Raw genomic sequence first — 22,633 nt, 5'->3', positions numbered from 1 at the left:
GAACCTGGCTATATGCAAATTAGTCTGTCCCTGGCCCAGTGCATCATGGGAACAGGGCAGACCAAACTACCAAGCCAATTCTTCACCAGGAAGGAGACAAGCTACCGGGGACCGGTTTCTGGCATTTCAGCCTCGTCGGCCCGGCTTGCTTGAATCCTGATGGAGCAGTGAGCAAGGGACTCATGTCTGAGTATACCCTTCCACGCTTATGGTGGACAAAATGATTCAGAAAAGGGGGTGGTGATGAACAGAGTGTCTGAATTAAGCAGACCACTCTTACCCAGTCCAAAGATCAGGGCTTGATCCATCACCGTTATTTAGCTCACTGCCCCATCCCAGCTCAGAACCTGGCTATATGCAAATTAGTCTGTCCCTGGCCCAGGCCCAGGCCCAGTGCATCATGGGAACATGTTTTTCACCAGTATGCCTCCATTGGTGTAGCGGCAATGATTCTTTCAATCTGAAAGCCTATCCACATTCAGAACAGCTGTACAGTTTCTCTCCTGTGTGAATGTGTTGGTGTTTCTGAAAAGAGCCTTTTAATATGAATGTCTTCCCACATTCTGAACATTTGTACAGTTTCTCGCTTGTGTGCATTTGCTGGTGATTCTGGAACGAGTTCTTTAACCTGAAAGACTTCCCACAGTCTGAACAAGCAAACATTTGTATTCCTTTGTGAAATTTCTGGTGTTGCTGGAATGATCTTAGAAATCTGAACATGTTTCCACACTCAATACATGTATATGCAGTTTCAAAAGTATGTCTCCACTGGTGATGCTTCAATGATACTTTCAATTTGAATGCTTTCCCACATTCTGAACATACATTAGGTTTTTTACCTGTGTGTTGGTTGGTGTTGCATAAAACATGCTTTCAATCTAAAAGCTTTCGCACAATCGAAACAGGAGTATGGGCTTTCACCTGTGTGAATTTGTTTATGTTGCTGAAAAGAAATCTTTAATCTGAAAGCCTTCCCACACTCACTGCAGTGAAATGGCTTTTCACCTGTGTGTATTAATTGGTGATTATACAGTGAGGACAGGTCACTCAAACCTTTCCCACACTCTGTACATTTATATGGTTTTTCACCAATATGTTTCCACTCATGTCGCTGCAATGTCGCTACACTCTGTAGAAGCAAATGGGGTCTCACAGGTGTATATACTCTGGTGCATGCACAAAGATGACAGTTCCCTAAAACCTTTCCAGCACACGGTGCACTTGAATGGTCTCTCACCAGTGTGTGCCCGCTGGTGACATCCCAATGATGTTAAGCAGTTGAAACTCATTCCACATTCACTGCATTTGTAGGGATTCTCACCAGTGTGCCTTCGTTCATGTTGAGTTAGTCCTGAAAAGTGAGTGAAGCACCTTCCACCCTCCTTACATGAATATGGATTATCTCCAGTGTGTATTCCTAAAACTCTTCCCACACTCAGAACATGTATATGGTTTCTCTCCAGTGTGAATTTGAAAGTGCTGAATCAATGTTTCTGGGAACCTAAAAGTCTTTCCACATTCTGAGCACAGCTGTGCTTTTTCACCCACATGTTTTTTTTAAAGTCAATCATTTTTATTATTCGAAATCAGAATCATAGTATACAGCGTCCTACCTACATCCTAAGGCCGGCAGAGCAAAAATGAATACCAAAGCATCGCTATAAGACATACAACGTGAAGGATTAACACAGTAACGGCCAATGAGTCAGACTGTCATACTGAATTCCTATTTATGGACATCGGTAAGAACAAAACAGCAAATCAAAGAAGAGGACAATCTAACTAAACAACCCCCACCTCCCAATCCCTCGCCCCACCCACCTCCGCACCAGTTCCATCAATAGTTGAAGACCCTCCATCATTCCTATCGGGTATTTGTAAAATCCACCTAAGATTGAAAGGGGCCCAAGGACTCCAGGGGGACAAGCACGAGGATCTGTAACTATTTTGAGCATGTCACTTCTCTCATGTCTTGAGTGAGGAGATGCAGGAAAGGTGCCCAGAGTTCCGCTAAATCTTTATCCTTCCCATCCACACTTAATGACATATGCCCCATAGCTAGGAGATGCTACAGGCGATGCACCCACGTGTTTTTATGTGTGTCGATTTAATTTGATTTTTTGACTAAATTTTATTCTGCATTCATCACATGAATATGATGTCTTACCTTTGTGTATTTGCTGAGGCCTACACAGTAACAATGGAAAATGAATACTTTTCTCACACTAAGGACATGTGTGTGGTTTATCGCCTGTGTGTTTTTGCTGGTGCCTATACATTAATGATGGGTACCTGAAACATTTCCCGCATTCAGTGCATGCATAAGGTTTCTCATCAGTGTGTTTTTTCTGGGACGTACTCATTGCTGATAGGTCACTGTAACCATTTCCATACTTGAGCTCATAGTTTCTCAATAGGCGGTGCCCTTAGACTTGTTTCCAGTCGATATGAAAAAATGAAACATTTGTGTACACTTTTAGCTCGTTCTTGATTCATGTTGTTTGCCGATAGATTCTGCTGGTTGCCAACCGATTATTTCTTTGTTTTGTTTTACGATGTTTTTTGCTCAGTGCAATTGCTGCCAAAGTCATGTGAGAGCACCTCAGATGGTACCAGTGGAGTCTGAATGTCTGTTTCATTACTTGATGTCCATGCCCTGTAGAATAGAGAGAACACAAATTACATCAGGATGTTATGCTGAATACATTCTCTTTTCAGAGCAGTGGTAACCATGTAGGCTCAGAATGGACAAGGCCAAGACAGATTCTCGGGATAACCACTGATTTGACATTTAAGTTTCATTTAGATTAAGTGAATGCAAATGCATTTGATTTGGACATCCTGAAAAGATGAATTCTGGGTCTACTTTGGCTCCCTCTGATTCAGAGATATAGATGCACGCGCACACACATTCAAGGCACTCCACAACTCAGGTCCCAACTAATAGAACAGCCTGCACACACACACATCCTCACACATACACACACACACACACACACACACACACTCAAGGCACTCCACAACTGAGGCCCCACCTACCTGAACAGTTGCATCTCCTTCCACCAACCATCCTGAAACTTCAGCTCTGCAGGAATTCCTACTTGCAACCATACCCACACATAGACAGAACCAGATCAGACATTGCTTTTTAATGCTTTGAACAACCTCCCTCTCCACGTCAGAGCCTCCTCTCTTCTTGAATTTCACAAGAAGCTAAAGAACTGGCTTTTCAATTACCCAGCGTACCATAGGTAGGGATAGGTACACACGCCTAATCAGTGCCAGGATCCCTCGCTGGTGATAGTGCACTTTACGGATACAGTTACCATAACATGTGACAGGAAACCAGAACTACTTGCAAAACCTGCTCATTCTTTAAAGTCCATTTTAGGAGATTATTTGACTAAACACTGAAAGATCCACAGTGATGGAAACATCATATTGTGTACATTTTTGAGTGACAAAATTGTGAATTTTAACACATACAAATAAGCATTTGATATTGAGCAGTGGGGCAAACACATAAAAAGTAAACTCCGCTGTCCACTCATGAAATCTTATCTAATATACAAACCCCAACCTGGTTAACACTGTTGACATTCCCCGTTCAGTTTCAAGGTCACAGGGAGCTTGCTTGAAACATATTTTGGATGTTTTTGAGTTCACATTTATCAACAGGCGGGATAGAAGAGAAAAAGATGTTATCAGTAAGAGGTTTAATGACAACTTAAGACTCTGCTCGTGGAATATCCTTGGTCTGAAGGACAAGATCAGTGACCCCGAAACACAGAGTTATCTCCACTCATTCTCAATCATAGCGCTCCAGGAAACTTGGGCACCAGACCCAATATCAATTCCGGTATTTATTAATGCCAGGATTTACTCATTCCTCGGTCCCGGCCACCTAAAACCCAAACTTTGGTAGATGGAAAGGTGGCTTAGGAGTATATTTATCAACAGCTCATAAAGTGAGGAGCAAGAACACAACAGAACACAACAGACTCCAGATACTGCATCAAACTCTTGGAACTAAGGGAAGGAACAGGGCCTCAGGCTGAGAACATGTACCTGCCACCAGCACAGAAAGATCCCAGGGAGCTATAAAAAAGCCGATAGAACACATCATCCAACTGCAAGGACGTCATCCAGGAACCCCGCTAACAGTGACAGGGGACTTCAATATGACGCGTGTAGGACACTCCATGAGGAGAGAAGACACTGAGGCTCAGGAACGGGAGTGGAGTATCCCCTAACAAACCCAAATCAGCACAGGGAGAAAGGATCAAATGGGTCTAACCCTGGTCAGGATTTGGGGCTGCATGTTCTAAATGGCCGCACCAACAGAGACACTCCCCCAGCCCTCTCGTTTCACTCTCAATCTGGAAGCTCACTAATAGACTACACCTTGGTATTTTCCCTTTCTACACTCAGTTCTCTCCTTTAAAATGGGCTCAAAGCCCGAAAGTGTTCATCTACCCCAGGAGCTGGAATTTGCCATAACTCCCACGGAGAATAAGTGCACAGCAGAAGTACCAGGGACCATTTTTTCAATCAATTTAAAAATAATTAAACGGTCCTCTGAAACAATAGAGAGCCTGGTACAGGAGGCAGTGCGCCATCTGCAAAAGGTTCAACAACTCCACGGCAACGCCAAAGATAAATGGAGGCATTCGCAGACGCCTACACAAACCGGTTCTCCACAAAAGTAAATCCAGCAAAAGAGCAGAACGGACACATCATATTGAATAGACAAAATCTATACAAGGTGTGCATTTAAACAACTGAAATGGAAAGTTCATAGAGCCCAAGAGCAGTCCGACGCTTACCACTCAACTAACCAAATGCACCAGATTGAAGGCAACCAAATGGGACTTTAGGAAAGGAATATCGGCCATCAAGAGGCAAAATACAGAGACCTTCTGGGCAAAGCTCATCTGGGACCTTAAGCACAACTTGAGTAAGTTCTGGCTCAGAGTGAGCGCTTTGAAAAACCCACTCACAGGAAGCTAGGTTCAGACATCCCGGAAGTCTCGTGGGCCACTTTCCTGCACACCCACTTCAATCCACAAGCGGCTCCAGATACATCATGTACAACTCGGGGTCTGATCACCCGGGACCGGACCTCAGAGCATCCATCTATACCACAGTCTCAATGATTCACCTGCATGGGTCTTCTGTGGCCCCTCCCTGTTTCTAGCGTCAATCTATACCACTCTCCAATGATTCTCCTGCATAGGTATGTGCGTCCCCTCCCTGATTCTAGCGTCCATCTATACCACTCTCCAATGATTCTCCTGCATAGGTCTGTGTGGCCCCTCCCTGATTCTAGCGTCCATCTATACCACTCTCCAATGATTCTCCTGCATAGGTCTGTGCGGCCCCTCCCTGATTCTAGCGTCCATCTATACCACTCTCAAAGGATTCTCCTGCATAGGTCTGTGTGGCCCCTCCCTAAATCTAGCGTCCATCTCTACCACTCGCCAATGATTCTCCTGCATAGGTCTGTGTGGCGTCTCCATAATTCTAGCGTCCATCTAAACCACTCCCCAATGATTCTCCTGCATAGGTTTGTGCGGCCCCTCCCTAATTCTAGCATCCATCTCTACCCCTCTAAAAATGATTCTTCTTCATAGGTCTGTGCGGCCCCTCCCTGATTCTAGCGTCCATCTATACCACAGTCCCAATGATTCTCCTGCATAGGTCTGTGCGGCCCCTCCCTGATTCTAGCGTCCATCTATACCACTCCCCAATGATTCTCCTGCATAGGTCTGTGCAGCCTCTCCCTAACTCTAGTGTCCATCTATACCACTCTCCAATGATTCTCCTGCATAGGTCTGTGTGGCCCCTCCCTCTTTGTAGCATCCATCTATACCATTCCCCAATGATTCTCCTGCATAGGTCTGTGTGGCCTCTCCCTGATTCTAGCGTCCATCTATACCACGCTCCAATGATTCTCCTTCATAGGTATGTGCGGCCCCTCCCTGATTCTAGCGTCCATCTATACCACTCTCCAATGATTCTCCTGCATAGTTCTGTGCAGCCCCTCCCTAACTCTAGTGTCCATCTATACCACTCTCCAATGATTCTCCTGCATAGGTGTGTGTGGCCCCTCCCTGATTCTAGCGTCCATCTATACCACTCTCCAATGATTTCCTGCATAGTTCTGTGTGGCCCCTCCCTAACTCTAGCGTCCATCTATACCACTCTCCAATGATTCTCCTGCATAGGTGTGTGTGGCCCCTCCCTGATTCTAGCGTCCATCTATACCACTCTCCAATGATTCTCCTGCATAGGTCTGTGCGGCCCCTCCCTGATTCTTTCGTCCATCTATACCACTTTCCAATGATTCTCCTGCATAGGTCTGTGCGGCCCCTCCCTAACTCTAGCGTCCAAGTATACCACTCTCCAATGATTCTCCTGCATAGGTATGTGCGGCCCCTCCCGGATTCTAGCGTCCATCTATACCACAGTCCAATGATTCTCCTGCATAGGTCTGTGCGGCCTCTCCCTGATTCTAGGGTCCATCTATACCACTCTCCAATGATTCTCCTGCATAGGTCTGTGTGGCCCCTCCCTGATTCTAGCGTCCATCTATACCACTCTCCAATGATTCTCCTGCATAGGTATGTGCGCCCCCTCCCTGATTCTAGCGTCCATCTATACCACAGTCCACTGATTCTCCTGCATAGGTCTGTGCGGCCCCTCCCTGATTCTAGCGTCCGTCTATACCACAGTCCACTGATTCTCCTGCATAGGTCTGTGCGGCCCCTCCCTGATTCTAGCGTTCGTCTATACCATAGTCCAATGATTCTCCTGCATAGGTCTGTGCGGCCCCTCTATGATTCTAGCATCCATCTATACCACACTCCAATGATTCTCCTGCATAGGTATGCGCAGTCCCTCCCTAACTCTAGCGTCCAAGTATACCACTCACCAATGATTCTCCTGCATAGGTCTGTGTGGCCCCTCCCTGATTCTAGCGCCCATCTATAGCACGTTCCAATGATTCTCCTGCATAGGTCTGTGTGGCCCCTCCCTGATTCTAGCGCCCATCTATAGCACGTTCCAATGATTCTCCTGCATAGGTCTGTGTGGCCTCTCCCTGATTCTAGTCCATCTATACCACTCCCCAATGATTCTACCGCATAGGTCTGTGTGGCCTCTCCCAGATTCTAGCGTCCATCTATACCACTCTCCAATGATTCTCCTGCATAGGTCTGTGTGACCCCACCCTGATTCTAGCATCCATCTATACCACTCTCCAATGATTCTCCTGCATAGGTCTGTGTGGCCCCCCCTGATTCTAGCATCCATCTATACCACTCTCCAATGATTCTACTGCATAGGTCTGTGTGGCCCCTCCCTGATTCTAGCATCCATCTGTACCACTCTCCAATGATTCTCCTGCATAGGTCTGTGTGGCCCCTCCCTGATTCAAGCGTCCATCTATACCACTCTCCAATGATTCTCCAGCATAGGTCTGTGTGGCTCCTCCCTGATTCTAGCATCCATCTATACCACGCTCCAATGATTCTCCTGCATAGGTCTGTGCGGCCCCTCCCTGATTCTAGCGTCCATCCATACCACTCTCCAATGATTCTCCTGCATAGGTCTGTGTGTCCCCTCCCTAACTCTAGCGTCCATCTATACCACACCCTAATGATTCTCCTGCATAGGTCTGTGCGTCCCCCTCCCTAACTCTAGCGTCCATCTATACCGCACTCCAATGATTCTCCTGCATAGGTCTGTGTGGCCCCTCCCTGATTCTAGCGTCCAACTATACCACTATCTAATGATTCTCCTGCATAGGTCTGTGTGGCCCCTCCCTGATTCTAGCGTCCATCTATACCACTCTCCAATGATTCTCCTGCATAGGTCTGTGCGGCCCCTCCCTGACTCTAGCGTCCATCTATACCACTCTCCAATGATTCTCCCGCATAGGTCTGTGCGGCCCCTCCCTGATTCTAGCGTCCATCTATACCACTCTCCAATGATTCTCCCGCATAGGTGTGTGTGGCCCCTCCCTGATTCTAGTGTCCGTCTATACCACTATCCAATGATTCTCCTGCATAGGTCTGTGTGGCCCCTCACTGATTCTAGCGTCCATCTATACCACTCTCCAATGATTCTCCTGCATAGGTCTGTGTGGCCCCTCCCTGATTCTAGCATCCATCTATACCACGCTCCAATGATTCTCCTGCATAGGTCTGTGCGGCCCCTCCCTGATTCTAGCGTCCATCCATACCACTCTCCAATGATTCTCCTGCATAGGTCTGTGTGTCCCCTCCCTAACTCTAGCGTCCATCTATACCACACTCCAATGATTCTCCTGCATAGGTCTGTGCGGCCCCTCCCTGATTCTAGCGTCCATCCATACCACTCTCCAATGATTCTCCTGCATAGGTCTGTGTGTCCCCTCCCTAACTCTAGCGTCCATCTATACCACTCTCCAATGATTCTCCTGCATAGGTCTGTGTGTCCCCCTCCCTAACTCTAGCGTCCATCTATACCACTCTCTAATGATTCTCCTGCATAGGTCTGTGTGTCCCCTCCCTAACTCTAGCGTCCATCTATACCACACTCCAATGATTCTCCCGCATAGGTCTGTGTGTCCCCCTCCCTAACTCTAGCGTCCATCTTTACCACTCTCCAATGATTCTCCCGCATAGGTGTGTGTGGCCCCTCCCTGATTCTAGCGTCCGTCTATACCACTATCCAATGATTCTCCTGCATAGGTCTGTGTGGCCCCTCCCTGATTCTTGCGTCCATCTATACCACTCTCCAATGATTCTCCTGCATAGGTCTGTGTGGCCCCTCCCTGATTCTAGCGTCCATCTATACCACACTCCAATGATTCTCCTGCATAGGTCTGTGTAGCCCCTCCCTAACTCTAGCGTCCATCTATACCAAACTCCAATGATTCTCCTGCATAGGTCTGTGCGGCCCCTCCCTGATTCTAATATCCATCTATACCACTCTAAAAATGATTCTCCTGCATAGGTCTGTGTGACCCCTCCCTGATTCTAGCGTCCATCTATACCACTCTCCAATGATTCTCCTGCATAGGTCTGTGCGCCCCTCCCTGATTCTAGCGTCCATCTATACCACAGTCCCAATGATTCTCCTGCATAGGTCTGTGTGGCCCCTCCCTAACTCTAGCGTCCAAGTACACCACTCACCAATGATTCTCCTGCATAGATTTGTGTGGCCTCTCCCTGATTCTAGCGCCCATCTATAGCACGTTCCAATGATTCTCCTGCATAGGTCTGTGTGGCCCCTCCCTAACTCTAGCGTCCATCTATACCACTCTCCAATGATTCTCCTGCATAGGTCTGTGTGGCCCCTCCCTGTTTCTAGCGTCCATCTACACCACTCTCCAATCATTCTCCTGCATAGGTATTTGCGGTCCCTCCCTAACTCTAGCGTCCAAGTATACCACTCACCAATGATTCTCCTGCATAGGTCTGTGTGGCCTCTCCCTGATTCTAGCGTCCATCTATACCACAGTCCAATGATTTTCCTGCATAGGTCTGTGTGCCCCCTCCCTGACTCTAGCGTCCATCTATAACACTCCCCAATGATTCTCCTGCATAGGTCTGTGCGCCCCCTCCCTGATTCTAGCGTCCATCTATACCACAGTCCAATGATTTTCCTGCATAGGAATGTGCGGTCCCTCCCTAACTCTAGCGTCCATCTATACCATTCTAAAAATTATTCTCCTGCATAGGTCTGTGCGGCCCCTCCCTGATTCTAGCGTCCATCTATACCACAGTCTCAATGATTCTCCTGCATAGGTCTGTGTGGCCCCTCCCTGATTCTAGCGTCAATCTATACCACTCTCCAATGATTCTCCTGCATAGGTATGTGCGTCCCCTCCCTGATTCTAGCGTCCATCTATACCACTCTCCAATGATTCTCCTGCATAGGTCTGTGTGGCCCCTCCCTGATTCTAGCGTCCATCTATACCACTCTCCAATGATTCTCCTGCATAGGTCTGTGCGGGCCCTCCCTGATTCTAGCGTCCATCTATACCACTCTCAAAGGATTCTTCTGCATAGGTCTGTGTGGCCCCTCCCTAAATCTAGCGTCCATCTCTACCACTCGCCAATGATTCTCCTGCATAGGTCTGTGTGGCTTCTCCATAATTCTAGCGTCCATCTAAACCACTCCCCAATGATTCTCCTGCATAGGTTTGTGCGGCCCCTCCCTAATTCTAGCATCCATCTCTACCCCTCTAAAAATGATTCTTCTTCATAGGTCTGTGCGGCCCCTCCCTGATTCTAGCGTCCATCTATACCACAGTCCCAATGATTCTCCTGCATAGGTCTGTGCGGCCCCTCCCTGATTCTAGCGTCCATCTATACCACTCCCCAATGATTCTCCTGCATAGGTCTGTGCAGCCCCTCCCTAACTCTAGCGTCCATCTATACCACAGTCCCAATGATTCTCCTGCATAGGTCTGTGCGGCCCCTCCCTGATTCTAGCGTCCATCTATACCACTCCCCAATGATTCTCCTGCATAGGTCTGTGCGGCCCCTCCCTGATTCTGGCGTCCATCTATACCACTCCCCAATGATTCTCCTGCATAGGTCTGTGCAGCCCCTCCCTAACTCTAGTGTCCATCTATACCACTCTCCAATGATTCTCCTGCATAGGTCTGTGTGGCCCCTCCCTCTTTGTAGCATCCATCTATACCATTCCCCAATGATTCTCCTGCATAAGTCTGTGTGGCCTCTCCCTGATTCTAGCGTCCATCTATACCACGCTCCAATGATTCTCCTGCATAGGTATGTGCGGCCCCTCCCTGATTCTAGCGTCCATCTATACCACTCTCCAATGATTCTCCTGCATAGGTCTGTGCGGCCCCTCCCTGATTCTAGAGTCCATCTATACCACAGTCCAAATGATTCTCCTGCATAGGTCTGTGTGGCCCCTCCCCGATTCTAGCGTCCATCTATACCACAGTCCCAATGATTCTCCTGCATAGGTCTGTGCGGCCCCTCCCTGATTCTAGCGTCCATCTATACCACTCCCCAATGATTCTCCTGCATAGGTCTGTGCAGCCCCTCCCTAACTCTAGCGTCCATCTATACCACAGTCCCAATGATTCTCCTGCATAGGTCTGTGCGGCCCCTCCCTGATTCTAGCGTCCATCTATACCACTCCCCAATGATTCTCCTGCATAGGTCTGTGCGGCCCCTCCCTGATTCTGGCGTCCATCTATACCACTCCCCAATGATTCTCCTGCATAGGTCTGTGCAGCCCCTCCCTAACTCTAGTGTCCATCTATACCACTCTCCAATGATTCTCCTGCATAGGTCTGTGTGGCCCCTCCCTCTTTGTAGCATCCATCTATACCATTCCCCAATGATTCTCCTGCATAGGTCTGTGTGGCCTCTCCCTGATTCTAGCGTCCATCTATACCACGCTCCAATGATTCTCCTGCATAGGTATGTGCGGCCCCTCCCTGATTCTAGCGTCCATCTATACCACTCTCCAATGATTCTCCTGCATAGGTCTGTGCGGCCCCTCCCTGATTCTAGAGTCCATCTATACCACAGTCCAAATGATTCTCCTGCATAGGTCTGTGTGGCCCCTCCCCGATTCTAGCGTCCATCTATACCACTCTCCACTGATTCTCCTGCATAGGTCTGTGTGGCCCCTCCCTGAATATACCATCCATCTATACCACTCTCCAATGATTCTCCTGCATAGTTCTGTGCAGCCCCTCCCTAACTCTAGTGTCCATCTATACCACTCTCCAATGATTCTCCTGCATAGGTGTGTGTGGCCCCTCCCTGATTCTAGCGTCCATCTATACCACTCTCCAATGATTTCCTGCATAGGTCTGTGTGGCCCCTCCCTAACTCTAGCGTCCATCTATACCACTCTCCAATGATTCTCCTGCATAGGTGTGTGTGGCCCCTCCCTGATTCTAGCGTCCATCTATACCACTCTCCAATGATTCTCCTGCATAGGTCTGTGCGGCCCCTCCCTGATTCTTTCGTCCATCTATACCACTTTCCAATGATTCTCCTGCATAGGTCTGTGCGGCCCCTCCCTAACTCTAGCGTCCAAGTATACCACTCTCCAATGATTCTCCTGCATAGGTATGTGCGGCCCCTCCCGGATTCTAGCGTCCATCTATACCACAGTCCAATGATTCTCCTGCATAGGTCTGTGCGGCCTCTCCCTGATTCTAGGGTCCATCTATACCACTCTCCAATGATTCTCCTGCATAGGTCTGTGTGGCCCCTCCCTGATTCTAGTGTCCATCTATACCACTCTCCAATGATTCTCCTGCATAGGTATGTGCGCCCCCTCCCTGATTCTAGCGTCCATCTATACCACAGTCCACTGATTCTCCTGCATAGGTCTGTGCGGCCCCTCCCTGATTCTAGTGTCCGTCTATACCACAGTCCACTGATTCTCCTGCATAGGTCTGTGCGGCACCTCCCTGATTCGAGCGTTCGTCTATACCATAGTCCAATGATTCTCCTGCATAGGTCTGTGCGGCCCCTCTATGATTCTAGCATCCATCTATACCACACTCCAATGATTCTCCTGCATAGGTATGCGCGGTCCCTCCCTAACTCTAGCGTCCAAGTATACCACTCACCAATGATTCTCCTGCATAGGTCTATGTGGCCCCTCCCTGATTCTAGCGCCCATCTATAGCACGTTCCAATGATTCTCCTGCATAGGTCTGTGTGGCCCCTCCCTGATTCTAGCTCCCATCTATAGCACGTTCCAATGATTCTCCTGCATAGGTCTGTGTGGCCTCTCCCTGATTCTAGTCCATCTATACCACTCCCCAATGATTCTACCGCATAGGTCTGTGTGCCTCTCCCTGATTCTAGCGTCCATCTATACCACTCTCCAATGATTCTCCTGCATAGGTCTGTGTGACCCCACCCTGATTCTAGCATCCATCTATACCACTCTCCAATGATTCTCCTGCATAGGTCTGTGTGGCCCCCCCTGATTCTAGCATCCATCTATACCACTCTCCAATGATTCTACTGCATAGGTCTGTGTGGCCCCTCCCTGATTCTAGCATCCATCTGTACCACTCTCCAATGATTCTCCTGCATAGGTCTGTGTGGCCCCTCCCTGATTCAAGCGTCCATCTATACCACTCTCCAATGATTCTCCCGCATAGGTCTGTGTGGCTCCTCCCTGATTCTAGCATCCATCTATACCACGCTCCAATGATTCTCCTGCATAGGTCTGTGCGGCCCCTCCCTGATTCTAGCGTCCATCCATACCACTCTCCAATGATTCTCCTGCATAGGTCTGTGTGTCCCCTCCCTAACTCTAGCGTCCATCTATACCACACTCTAATGATTCTCCCGCATAGGTCTGTGTGTCCCCCTCCCTAACTCTAGCGTCCATCTATACCACACTCCAATGATTCTCCTGCATAGGTCTGTGTGGCCCCTCCCTGAATCTAGCGTCCATCTATACCACTATCTAATGATTCTCCTGCATAGGTCTGTGTGGCCCCTCCCTGATTCTAGCGTCCATCTATACCACTCTCCAATGATTCTCCTGCATAGGTCTGTGCGGCCCCTCCCTGACTCTAGCGTCCATCTATACCACTCGCCAATGATTCTCCCGCATAGGTCTGTGCGGCCACTCCCTGATTCTAGCGTCCATCTATACCACTCTCCAATGATTCTCCCGCATAGGTGTGTGTGGCCCCTCCCTGATTCTAGCGTCCGTCTATACCACTATCCAATGATTCTCCTGCATAGGTCTGTGTGGCCCCTCCCTGATTCTAGCGTCCATCTATACCACTCTCCAATGATTCTCCTGCATAGGTCTGTGTGGCCCCTCCCTGATTCTAGCATCCATCTATACCACGCTCCAATGATTCTCCTGCATAGGTCTGTGCGGCCCCTCCCTGATTCTAGCGTCCATCCATACCACTCTCCAATGATTCTCCTGCATAGGTCTGTGTGTCCCCTCCCTAACTCTAGCGTCCATCTATACCACACTCCAATGATTCTCCTGCATAGGTCTGTGCGGCCCCTCCCTGATTCTAGCGTCCATCCATACCACTCTCCAATGATTCTCCTGCATAGGTCTGTGTGTCCCCTCCCTAACTCTAGCGTCCATCTATACCACTCTCCAATGATTCTCCTGCATAGGTCTGTGTGTCCCCCTCCCTAACTCTAGCGTCCATCTATACCACTCTCCAATGATTTTCCTGCATAGGTCTGTGTGTCCCCACCCTAACTCTAGCGTCCATCTATACCACACTCCAATGATTCTCCCGCATAGGTTTGTGTGTCCCCCTCCCTAACTCTAGCGTCCATCTATACCACTCTCCAATGATTCTCCCGCATAGGTGTGTGTGGCCCCTCCCTGATTCTAGCGTCCGTCTATACCACTATCCAATGATTCTCCTGCATAGGTCTGTGTGGCCCCTCCCTGATTCTTGCGTCCATCTATACCACTCTCCAATGATTCTCCTGCATAGGTCTGTGTGGCCCCTCCCTGATTCTAGCGTCCATCTATACCACACTCCAATGATTCTCCTGCATAGGTCTGTGTAGCCCCTCCCTAACTCTAGCGTCCATCTATACCAAACTCCAATGATTCTCCTGCATAGGTCTGTGCGGCCCCTCCCTGATTCTAATATCCATCTATACCACTCTAAAAATGATTCTCCTGCATAGGTCTGTGTGACCCCCTCCCTGATTCTAGCGTCCATCTATACCACTCTCCAATGATTCTCCTGCATAGGTCTGTGTGGCCCCTCCCTAACTCTAGCGTCCATCTATACCACTCTCCAATGATTCTCCTGCATAGGTCTGTGTGGCCCCTCCCTGTTTCTAGCGTCCATCTACACCACTCTCCAATCATTCTCCTGCATAGGTATGTGCGGTCCCTCCCTAACTCTAGCGTCCAAGTATACCACTCACCAATGATTCTCCTGCATAGGTCTGTGTGGCCTCTCCCTGATTCTAGCGCCCATCTATAGCACGTTCCAATGATTCTCCTGCATAGGTCTGTGTGGCCTCTCCCTGATTCTAGTCCATCTATACCACTCCCCAATGATTCTCCTGCATAGGTCTGTGTGCCCCCTCCCTGACTCTAGCGTCCATCTATAACACTCCCCAATGATTCTCCTGCATAGGTCTGTGCGCCCCCTCCCTGATTCTAGCGTCCATCTATACCACAGTCCAATGATTTTCCTGCATAGGAATGTGCGGTCCCTCCCTAACTCTAGCGTCCATCTATACCATTCTAAAAATTATTCTCCTGCATAGGTCTGTGCGGCCCCTCCCTGATTCTAGCGTCCATCTATACCACAGTCTCAATGATTCTCCTGCATAGGTGTGTGTGGCCCCTCCCTGATTCTAGCGTCCATCTATACCACTCTCCAATGATTCTCCTGCATAGGTCTGTGCGCCCCCTCCCTGATTCTAGCGTCCATCTATACCACAGTCCCAATGATTCTCCTGCAGAGGTCTGTGCGGCCCCTCCCTGATTCTAGCGTCCATCTATACCACAGTCTCAATTATTCTCCTGCATAGGTCTGTGTGGCTCCTCCCTGATTCTAGCCTCCATCTATACCACAGTCTCAATGATTCTCTTGCATAGGTCTGTGAGGCCCCTCCCTGATTCTAGCATCCATCTATACCACAGTCTCAATGATTCTCCTGCATAGGTCTGTGCGGCCGCTCCCTAACTCTAGCGTCCATCTATACCACTCTCCAATGATTCTCCTGCATAGGTCTGTGTGGCCCCTCCCTGTTTCTAGCGTCCATCTATACCACTCTCCAATGATTCTCCTCCATAGGTCTGTGTGGCCTCTCCCTGATTCTAGCGTTCATCTATACCAATCTTCAGTGATTCTCCTGCATAGGTCTGTGCAGCCCCTCCCTGATTCTAGCGTCCCTCTATACCACACTCCAATGATTCTCCTGCATAGGTCTGTGCGGCCCCTCCCTGACTCTAGCGTCCATCTATACCACAGTCTCAATGATTCTCCTGCATAGGTCTATGTGGCCCCTCCCTGATTCTAGCGTCCATCTATACCACTCTCTACTGATTCTCCTGCATAGGTCTGTGCGGCCCCTCCCAGATTCTAGCCTCCATCTATACCACTCTCTAATGATTCTCCTGCATAGTTCTGTGTGGCCCCTCCCTGATTCTAGCGCCCATCTATACCACACTCCAATGATTCTCCTGCATAGGTCTGTGCGGCCCCTCCCTGACTCTAGCGTCCATCTATACCACAGTCTCAATGATTCTCCTGCATAGGTCTATGTGGCCCCTCTCTGATTCTAGCGTCCATCTATACCACTCTCCAATGATTCTCCTGCATAGGTCTGTGTGGCCCCTCCCTAACTCTAGCGTCTATCTATACCACTCCCCAATGATTCTCCCGCATAGGTCTGTGCGGCCCCTCCCTGATTCTAGCGTCCATCTATACCACTCCCCAATGATTCTCCTGCATAGGTCAGTGTGGCCCCTCCCTGATTCTAGCGTCCATCTATACCACTCTCCAATGATTCTCCTGCATAGGTCTGTGCGGCCCCTCCCAGATTCTAGCGTCCATCTATACCACAGTCTCAATGATTCTCCTGCATAGGTCTGTGCGGCCCCTCCCAGATTCAAGCGTCCATCTATACCACTCTCCGATGATTCTCCTGCATAGGTCTGTGCGGCCCCTCCCTGACTCTAGCGTCCATCTATACCACTCTCCAATGAGTCTCCTGCATAGGTCTGTGTGGCCCCTCCCTGATTCTAGCGTCCGTCTATTCCACAGTCTCAGTTATTCTCCTGCATAGGTCTGTGCGGCCCCTCCCTGATTCTAGTCCATCTATACAACAGTCTCAATGATTCTCCCGCATAGGTCTGTGTGGCCCCTCCCTGACTCTAGCCTCCATCTATACCACGCTCCAATGATTCTCCTGCATAGGTCTGTGTGGCCCCTCCCTGATTCTAGCGTCCATCTATACCACAGTCCCAATGATTCTCCTGCATAGGTCTGTGTGGCCCCTCCCTGATTCTAGCGTCCATCTATACCAAGCTCCAATGAGTCTCCTACATAGGTCTCTGCGGCCCCTCCCTAACTCTAGCGTCCATCTATACCAGTCTCCAATGATTCTCCTGCATAGGTCTGTGCGGCCCCTCCCTGATTCTAGCGTCCATCTATACCACTCTCCAATAATTCTCCTGCATAGGTCTGTGTGGCCCCTCCCTGATTCTAGCGTCCATCTATACCACTCTCCAATGATTCTCCTGCATAGGTCTGTGCGGCCCCTCCCTGATTCTAGCGTCCATCTATACCACTCTCCAATGATTCTCCTGCATAGATGTGTGTGGCCCCTCCCTGATTCTAGCGTCCATCTATACCACTCTCCAATGATTCTCCTGCATAGGTCTGTGTGGCCCCTCCCTGACTCTAGGGTCCATCTGTACCACTCTCCAATGATTCTCCTGCATAGGTCTGTGTGGCCCCTCCCTGACTCTAGCGTCCATCTATACCACAGTCTCAATGATTCCCCTGCATAGGTCTGTGTGGCCCCTCCCTGATTCTAGCGTCCATCTATACCACTCTCCAATTATTCTCCTGCATAGGTCTGTGCGGCCCCTCCCTGATTCTAGCGTCCATCTATACCACTCCCCAATGATTCTCCTGCATAGGTCTGTGCAGCCCCTCCCTAACTCTAGCGTCCATCTATACCACAGTCCCAATGGTTCTCCTGCATAGGTCTGTGCGGCCCCTCCCTGATTCTAGCGTCCATCTATACCACTCCCCAATGATTCTCCTGCATAGGTCTGTGCGGCCCCTCCCTGATTCTAGCGTCCATCTATACCGCTCTCCAATGATTCTCCTGCATAGGTATGTGCGGCCCCTCCCGGATTCTAGCGTCCATCTATACCACAGTCCAATGATTCTCCTGCATAGGTCTGTGCGGCCTCTCCCTGATTCTAGGGTCCATCTATACCACTCTCCAATGATTCTCCTGCATAGGTCTGTGTGGCCCCTCCCTGATTCTAGTGTCCATCTATACCACTCTCCAATGATTCTCCTGCATAGGTATGTGCGCCCCCTCCCTGATTCTAGCGTCCATCTATACCACAGTCCACTGATTCTCCTGCATAGGTCTGTGCGGCCCCTCCCTGATTCTAGCGTCCGTCTATACCACAGTCCACTGATTCTCCTGCATAGGTCTGTGCGGCACCTCCCTGATTCGAGCGTTCGTCTATACCATAGTCCAATGATTCTCCTGCATAGGTCTGTGCGGCCCCTCTATGATTCTAGCATCCATCTATACCACACTCCAATGATTCTCCTGCATAGGTATGCGCGGTCCCTCCCTAACTCTAGCGTCCAAGTATACCACTCCCCAATGATTCTACCGCATAGGTCTGTGTGCCTCTCCCTGATTCTAGCGTCCATCTATACCACTCTCCAATGATTCTCCTGCATAGGTCTGTGTGACCCCACCCTGATTCTAGCATCCATCTATACCACTCTCCAATGATTCTCCTGCATAGGTCTGTGTGGCCCCCCCTGATTCTAGCATCCATCTATACCACTCTCCAATGATTCTACTGCATAGGTCTGTGTGGCCCCTCCCTGATTCTAGCATCCATCTGTACCACTCTCCAATGATTCTCCTGCATAGGTCTGTGTGGCCCCTCCCTGATTCAAGCGTCCATCTATACCACTCTCCAATGATTCTCCCGCATAGGTCTGTGTGGCTCCTCCCTGATTCTAGCATCCATCTATACCACGCTCCAATGATTCTCCTGCATAGGTCTGTGCGGCCCCTCCCTGATTCTAGCGTCCATCCATACCACTCTCCAATGATTCTCCTGCATAGGTCTGTGTGTCCCCTCCCTAACTCTAGCGTCCATCTATACCACACTCTAATGATTCTCCCGCATAGGTCTGTGTGTCCCCCTCCCTAACTCTAGCGTCCATCTATACCACACTCCAATGATTCTCCTGCATAGGTCTGTGTGGCCCCTCCCTGATTCTAGCGTCCATCTATACCACTATCTAATGATTCTCCTGCATAGGTCTGTGTGGCCCCTCCCTGATTCTAGCGTCCATCTATACCACTCTCCAATGATTCTCCTGCATAGGTCTGTGCGGCCCCTCCCTGACTCTAGCGTCCATCTATACCACTCGCCAATGATTCTCCCGCATAGGTCTGTGCGGCCCCTCCCTGATTCTAGCGTCCATCTATACCACTCTCCAATGATTCTCCCGCATAGGTGTGTGTGGCCCCTCCGTGATTCTAGCGTCCGTCTATACCACTATCCAATGATTCTCCTGCATAGGTCTGTGTGGCCCCTCCCTGATTCTAGCGTCCATCTATACCACTCTCCAATGATTCTCCTGCATAGGTCTGTGTGGCCCCTCCCTGATTCTAGCATCCATCTATACCACGCTCCAATGATTCTCCTGCATAGGTCTGTGCGGCCCCTCCCTGATTCTAGCGTCCATCCATACCACTCTCCAATGATTCTCCTGCATAGGTCTGTGTGTCCCCTCCCTAACTCTAGCGTCCATCTATACCACACTCCAATGATTCTCCTGCATAGGTCTGTGCGGCCCCTCCCTGATTCTAGCGTCCATCCATACCACTCTCCAATGATTCTCCTGCATAGGTCTGTGTGTCCCCTCCCTAACTCTAGCGTCCATCTATACCACTCTCCAATGATTCTCCTGCATAGGTCTGTGTGTCCCCCTCCCTAACTCTAGCGTCCATCTATACCACTCTCCAATGATTTTCCTGCATAGGTCTGTGTGTCCCCACCCTAACTCTAGCGTCCATCTATACCACACTCCAATGATTCTCCCGCATAGGTTTGTGTGTCCCCCTCCCTAACTCTAGCGTCCATCTATACCACTCTCCAATGATTCTCCCGCATAGGTGTGTGTCACCCCTCCCTGATTCTAGCGTCCGTCTATACCACTATCCAATGATTCTCCTGCATAGGTCTGTGTGGCCCCTCCCTGATTCTTGCGTCCATCTATACCACTCTCCAATGATTCTCCTGCATAGGTCTGTGTGGCCCCTCCCTGATTCTAGCGTCCATCTATACCACACTCCAATGATTCTCCTGCATAGGTCTGTGTAGCCCCTCCCTAACTCTAGCGTCCATCTATACCAAACTCCAATGATTCTCCTGCATAGGTCTGTGCGGCCCCTCCCTGATTCTAATATCCATCTATACCACTCTAAAAATGATTCTCCTGCATAGGTCTGTGTGACCCCTCCCTGATTCTAGCGTCCATCTATACCACTCTCCAATGATTCTCCTGCATAGGTCTGTGTGGCCCCTCCCTAACTCTAGCGTCCATCTATACCACTCTCCAATGATTCTCCTGCATAGGTCTGTGTGGCCCCTCCCTGTTTCTAGCGTCCATCTACACCACTCTCCAATCATTCTCCTGCATAGGTATGTGCGGTCCCTCCCTAACTCTAGCGTCCAAGTATACCACTCACCAATGATTCTCCTGCATAGGTCTGTGTGGCCTCTCCCTGATTCTAGCGCCCATCTATAGCACGTTCCAATGATTCTCCTGCATAGGTCTGTGCGGCCCCTCCCTGATTCTAGCGTCCGTCTATACCACAGTCCACTGATTCTCCTGCATAGGTCTGTGCGGCACCTCCCTGATTCGAGCGTTCGTCTATACCATAGTCCAATGATTCTCCTGCATAGGTCTGTGCGGCCCCTCTATGATTCTAGCATCCATCTATACCACACTCCAATGATTCTCCTGCATAGGTATGCGCGGTCCCTCCCTAACTCTAGCGTCCAAGTATACCACTCACCAATGATTCTCCTGCATAGGTCTGTGTGGCCCCTCCCTGATTCTAGCGCCCATCTATAGCACGTTCCAATGATTCTCCTGCATAGGTCTGTGTGGCCCCTCCCTGATTCTAGCGCCCATCTATAGCACGTTCCAATGATTCTCCTGCATAGGTCTGTGTGGCCTCTCCCTGATTCTAGTCCATCTATACCACTCCCCAATGATTCTACCGCATAGGTCTGTGTGCCTCTCCCTGATTCTAGCGTCCATCTATACCACTCTCCAATGATTCTCCTGCATAGGTCTGTGTGACCCCACCCTGATTCTAGCATCCATCTATACCACTCTCCAATGATTCTCCTGCATAGGTCTGTGTGGCCCCCCCTGATTCTAGCATCCATCTATACCACTCTCCAATGATTCTACTGCATAGGTCTGTGTGGCCCCTCCCTGATTCTAGCATCCATCTGTACCACTCTCCAATGATTCTCCTGCATAGGTCTGTGTGGCCCCTCCCTGATTCAAGCGTCCATCTATACCACTCTCCAATGATTCTCCCGCATAGGTCTGTGTGGCTCCTCCCTGATTCTAGCATCCATCTATACCACGCTCCAATGATTCTCCTGCATAGGTCTGTGCGGCCCCTCCCTGATTCTAGCGTCCATCCATACCACTCTCCAATGATTCTCCTGCATAGGTCTGTGTGTCCCCTCCCTAACTCTAGCGTCCATCTATACCACACTCTAATGATTCTCCCGCATAGGTCTGTGTGTCCCCCTCCCTAACTCTAGCGTCCATCTATACCACACTCCAATGATTCTCCTGCATAGGTCTGTGTGGCCCCTCCCTGATTCTAGCGTCCATCTATACCACTATCTAATGATTCTCCTGCATAGGTCTGTGTGGCCCCTCCCTGATTCTAGCGTCCATCTATACCACTCTCCAATGATTCTCCTGCATAGGTCTGTGCGGCCCCTCCCTGACTCTAGCGTCCATCTATACCACTCGCCAATGATTCTCCCGCATAGGTCTGTGCGGCCCCTCCCTGATTCTAGCGTCCATCTATACCACTCTCCAATGATTCTCCCGCATAGGTGTGTGTGGCCCCTCCCTGATTCTAGCGTCCGTCTATACCACTATCCAATGATTCTCCTGCATAGGTCTGTGTGGCCCCTCCCTGATTCTAGCGTCCATCTATACCACTCTCCAATGATTCTCCTGCATAGGTCTGTGTGGCCCCTCCCTGATTCTAGCATCCATCTATACCACGCTCCAATGATTCTCCTGCATAGGTCTGTGCGGCCCCTCCCTGATTCTAGCGTCCATCCATACCACTCTCCAATGATTCTCCTGCATAGGTCTGTGTGTCCCCTCCCTAACTCTAGCGTCCATCTATACCACACTCCAATGATTCTCCTGCATAGGTCTGTGCGGCCCCTCCCTGATTCTAGCGTCCATCCATACCACTCTCCAATGATTCTCCTGCATAGGTCTGTGTGTCCCCTCCCTAACTCTAGCGTCCATCTATACCACTCTCCAATGATTCTCCTGCATAGGTCTGTGTGTCCCCCTCCCTAACTCTAGCGTCCATCTATACCACTCTCCAATGCTTTTCCTGCATAGGTCTGTGTGTCCCCACCCTAACTCTAGCGTCCATCTATACCACACTCCAATGATTCTCCCGCATAGGTTTGTGTGTCCCCCTCCCTAACTCTAGCGTCCATCTATACCACTCTCCAATGATTCTCCCGCATAGGTGTGTGTGGCCCCTCCCTGATTCTAGCGTCCGTCTATACCACTATCCAATGATTCTCCTGCATAGGTCTGTGTGGCCCCTCC

At 49.7% G+C, this 22,633-nt stretch overlaps 1 protein-coding gene and 1 pseudogene across 1 annotated transcript in view; both read right to left on the bottom strand.

The window, feature by feature from the left end:
- Nucleotides 1–351: 351 nt before the first annotated feature.
- LOC147693201 (uncharacterized) lies at nucleotides 352–2,363 on the bottom strand (annotated as a pseudogene).
- The window catches only part of LOC147693195 (NACHT, LRR and PYD domains-containing protein 12-like), a 1,166,314-nt gene continuing 1,145,240 nt past the window's right edge, over nucleotides 1,560–22,633 (bottom strand). Inside the window, exon 15 of the mRNA XM_086933618.1 lies at nucleotides 1,560–2,656. The gene's annotated coding sequence lies outside the window, so the exon portion shown is untranslated. The remainder of the gene's footprint in view (nucleotides 2,657–22,633) is intronic.

This window comes from Lissotriton vulgaris, chromosome 8 (genome assembly GCF_964263255.1).
Source record: "Lissotriton vulgaris chromosome 8, aLisVul1.2, whole genome shotgun sequence".
Classification (NCBI taxonomy): domain Eukaryota; kingdom Metazoa; phylum Chordata; class Amphibia; order Caudata; family Salamandridae; genus Lissotriton; species Lissotriton vulgaris.
This window is presented reverse-complemented; position numbering and strand designations above follow the sequence as displayed.